This window comes from Fukomys damarensis, unplaced genomic scaffold, assembly GCF_012274545.1.
Source record: "Fukomys damarensis isolate Sample0158 unplaced genomic scaffold, DMR_v1.0_HiC HiC_scaffold_39, whole genome shotgun sequence".
Classification (NCBI taxonomy): Eukaryota; Metazoa; Chordata; class Mammalia; order Rodentia; family Bathyergidae; genus Fukomys; species Fukomys damarensis.
This window is the reverse complement of record NW_022900951.1, coordinates 115,719,734-115,724,852: the sequence shown is the minus strand read 5'-3', so window position 1 is coordinate 115,724,852 and position 5,119 is coordinate 115,719,734.

The window sequence follows — 5,119 nt, the reverse complement described above, 5'->3', positions numbered from 1 at the left end:
CGCCAGGATATAGCCTGGGCCCTGATCCACCAGGGGAAGGAGAGCCACGCCTGCTCCCGACCCCGCCAACATCGCTGAACTGCAGGTAGATAGATAGCCTTGGCCCACATCCACCTCAGGAAGGAGAGCCAGGCGTGCTCCCAACCCAGCCGCCATCTCTCAAGCACCGTTAGGTAGCCCGGGCCCCAATCCACCGAGGTAAGGAGAGCCACACCTGCTCCCGACCCAGCCGCCATCACTCAAGGCCTGGGAAGGTAGCCTGGATCCCGATCCACCACGGGAGGAAGAGTCTCGCCTGCTCTCAACCCAGCCTCCATCTCTCAAGCACCGGTAGGTAGCCTGCGCCCCAATCCACCACGGGAAGAAGAGCCTCACCTGCTCCCGAGCCAGCCCCCATCTCTCAAAGGCGGGGAGTTAGCCTGGGCCCTGATCCACCTCCCAACGGAGTGCCATGCCTGTTCCCGAATGAGCCGCCATCGCTCAAGCGCTGCTAGGTAGCCTGGACCCCGATCCACCACAGGAAGGACAGCCGTGCCTGCTCTGACCCAGCCGCCATTGCTCAAGTGCCAGGAGGTAGCCTGGGCCCTGATCCACCACGGGAAGGAGAGCCACACCTGCTCCCGACCCAGCCGCCATCACTCAAGCGCCGGGAAGGTAACTGTGTGGGCCTCCCTGAACCACCATAAGTCCCCCCCCAGTACTCTCAGATCTCCTTACTGTGCCAGTCTTTGGACCCACTCTGCAGAGGCAGACATTGTCATCATGGGTATTTTTCTGAATTACGAACTTGAAACATCTTTAAAGAAAGAGTGTAGGAAACCTCTAATAGAAGGTTGTGGAGTTTAACCATTCAGAAGGTTGGGGAACTCAGTCTGGGCCTTGCAGTCTGAGGTCTGTCAGCATCATGGGGTTCAGCCATCAGCTAACTGAGACCAGCTAACTTGCATCCTCACTCTGTCTGTGCCATTAAATGGTAAATACACTGTATTGAAATTTTGTTCACTGCAGACATGTTCTGGACTGCTTCTTGATTTCAATTTAATTTAAATGATTTAACGGTGATAGACTAGTGACTACCACAGGTGGTCAGTGTCCAAGTTGTGCTTGACCTTAATGTGTTGCTAATTGTATCAGTTGGGATAAAGCACTGTGGTTGATTTGGTGAGCTGTCTTCTCTAATGTTATGAAGATGAGAATGTCTGTGGGTCGTTTGAGACACAAGCTAGGGCGCAATATATCAGGAAGATTTGGGTGATAACCCAGAGATTAAACCAAGGACAGTCCGGCAACAAAAATTAAAATGAGAAAACACTTAAGCAAGACACAAGGACAGACTTCCAGTTTACCAATGGCAAACAGTAGGGCAAATGAGGATGAAAAGGCTGATAGTGAACCAGCAGGACACCCTGAACTCAAAGCACAGGAAATAACAAAACAGATCCATCAGACTCTAGAAAAATTAAAAACAGAAATAATTTCCCAGATAACCATAGAGGTAGTGAGCAAAATGGAAGTCGTGATTCGAGACTCTAGAGCAGAAACTGACAAAATTATATAGATCAAGACCATCAGAAAAAAAATACTATAGATTAGTGGAATCAAAAGACAGCAAGCAGGCCAGGAATTTAGCTCAGTGGTTCTGCCGCCTGCCTCCCAAGCACAAGGACCAGAGTTTGATCCCCTGTACCCCCCGCAAAAAATGACACCAAACTTAGTCTTTTGAACAATGTAGATATATACATAAGGTCTGTGATCACAGAAAGCTGTTCAAATCTCTGAGTCTGAGGCTTTTATTGAGAGCAATGTAGAGACATCATGTTACATGACCAACCATGGCAACTAAAATTTAGGATCCCAACAATGAAACCAGATACACAAATTGTATGTTGACGTATGTGCAAAGCTATAAAAAGCTGATAAGTTCTGACCCATTACTCTAGTTGTCAAAACATAATCATCAGTCATTAACATACGAACATTTGGGCTATATTCCCAAGCATTGGCCAAAATTCAGTCATGGTTCCAATTCCCTTGACGATATGCAAGTCCTCAATGGCCCGATGTACTGAAGAAACATTTTCCTCCTCCTTCACCTATTTTACTTAAACTTCAATTGTTCCATTATATGAGGATCATATGAGTAAGCTGAGGCTCTGTGACATACAGTGGGATCACATCTAGTAATTGAATGAGCTGCAATTAGAATCTATGGTTGGCTCATTCCCAAGTCTTTTATTATGATGTTCTCCCTTCTCACTTCCAGCTACTAGAGTGTTGATTATTTACAGATCACTCAATACATTGTTGTAAGCACAATTCGTATTGGACCCTAAATCAGTCTGCACCATTCTCCTAGCCTGCCACAGGCAGATAAAGAACTCTTGTGATATGTTCATTCATATCTAGCTTCCCCATGACCTCTGTGTCTGCCTAGGGAGCTCCTCTGGGTCTGCATTCATGAGGTTAGCATAAAATTTACAGATGGCACAATATAGCTGATTATGCAGAAAAGTTTTAAGGGATGGTTATATGCATTTTTTAATGTGAGAGCTATTGATTTGATTTGTTATGGTATTACTTATTTTAAAAAGATAAACTATAAAGGAATAAATGACAGACTATTCTTTTTTTTCTGCTTTAATTGAGTTTATTGGTACATTTTAGGGATACAGTACAGTTACATTCATTGTTGGGATCTTGTACCTCTACATGACAAGTCTTGATTCTCATTTTTTCCCCAATGTCAGACTTCTTATTAGAATGACATAGTCATTTTGTTTTGCTTTGTGCTAGAGGTGGAACCCAGGACCATGCTACAAAAGAACTCTTCTGTTGAACAGCATTATATCTCCAGTATATTTTTATTTGCTTTGAACGTCTCACTAAGTTACGCAAGCTGGCCTTGAAATTGCAATCCTACTGCCTCAGCCGCTAGAGTAGCTGGGATCATAGATATGCAACACCATGCCCAGCCAAGCCCAGTATTCTTAAAATTCACAAAAAGAAGCAAAAGTTTAATCATGTTTTTAAACTGTTCATCATGAAATAGTTCAAATGTATACAAAAGTAGAGCAATAGTATAATGAAACTCCATAAAATCACTATTCAGATGCAACACTTACCTCTACAGGATTAATCATGTTTCATTTATACTCCTAGTCATTCTGTCTCCCATTTATATCTCTAAACAATCATAACTTTTGAAAATGCATAAATAATACCATAATTGCACGTACAAACTAATGATAATTCCTTAAAAGCTATTATCTAGTCTGTGTTCAAATTCCTCTTTGTCTCCTAAACTGTTACATTTGCTTAGTTTAAATCATTTTTATTTATGTTCAATCAGTAAAGAATATGACTAACTTTTAAAAATCAAAACTGGTAATTTTATTGCATAGTCTGACTTCACATTTAGGAGGATTTTGGAGCTAATATGACCTATCCTGGAAAACAGCAAAAGTTGAATTGTGTAGATGTCAGTTTAAATTCAACAGATATCTTGGTAGGCAAAGCCAAATGGTCTAAGCTCTACAGTCTTTCCCATTTTGAGCCTAGAGACATGTAATACTTTAAAAGCTGTGAATATTAACATCCAATATAACTGACTAACTGCTAGTGACAACCAATGATAATGACATCTTAAGAACAAGTTATCTGCATGAGTATGTATGTTCCTTTTTAAACTACACTTAATTATAGAGGAGGTGGATACAGAATATTTGGAACTCGTTCAACATGCAACATTCTAGGTGCATGGGGGCACACCTATAACATCAGTATTAGAATATGTAAGAAAGATATATGTGCCATAAATCAGAAAAGAATTGTAGAAAGGAAAGAAGGAAGGAGAAAGTGGGGGGAGCCAGGGGTGAGGAAGGAAGGAAAGAAGGATTTAACACCAAAAACTTACCCAGGCTAATCATTTTTAAAAACAACCACATCACTCCATTTGAACATATTTAGAACACTTTGGAAATGGCTTAGGTAAGAGAGTATTGGTTTTCTCTTTCGTGGTCTTCTTGCAGTATAGTATTATTATCGCTTAGAGTGTTTTGCTACTTACTTTCCACTCTCCAGTTTTTAATCCTGTTTGGTAAGACTGAGGGCCATTAGCTGTCAGCCGCTGCTCCACCACGAAGCCAGTTTCCAGTCCTTCCCTCTTTCTTTTGCATCTGTCTTCTGTACACTCGTCTACAAAATTCATCTTCTATCAGTATATGTGCTGTCAAAGTGAGCACTACAAAATCCATCCTCTGTTCCTAATGATGGTACTAAAGTGGATCATATTCTGCCCCTTTCATTCAGTAAAATCCTTTCTAAAAATCCATTTATCTTTAAAACTTGCTAAAAGTTCAGATTTCAAATATGTCTGCTATAATATTTTTTCACATGAAACTATGTAAGCATGGAGCTGAAAGAATGCTTCCATTTTCCTGAAGGGAGAGTGGCTTTGAAAAGCAGAAAGAAACCTCCCTTAGCAACAAGACCCCTCCACCAGAGGCAGGGGGAGCTGGCAGTGGCACTGTACTAAGGATAACAGATCCTGAAGTGACGACCAGAAGCAATACGTCACATGAGGGATGGTGATAGTGGTGTCAAGCAGAGACTTTCTAACAGTATTCAGTTTTATTGGGTCCCACAATTCTACAGTTACTTCCACAAAGTGGGCAACCCCTAAGAACTAGAAACCACAAAGACAGGGAAATAAGAGCTAGCTCTGTGGGGCTACCACCAAATTCTTCTTAATTGTAATCCCACAATTATTCCTGCGCTGCTACAACCATGGAAAACAAGGGTTAAGCCTGATTAATTAGTTTTGTAACTGTTTACATAATGCATAGAACAAGTCATCTTTGAAATAAATAAGGGCTAATTATAACTCATATTTAAGAACTTTCAGAGTTTGACTAGTTTATAATTACCACCTTTGTATTACTTTTGAGTATATCAAAATAACACATTGAAAAGATTGCTAAATATGAGGAAACAAATTGTTTTTAATCCAATATATACTTTAAAAGTAAATGATAGAAATAATATAGCCATTTTCTTTGGACAATAGATAATAAAAATTATGGGGTATATGAACTATTTTCAAATATTGTAGTGCAATGAC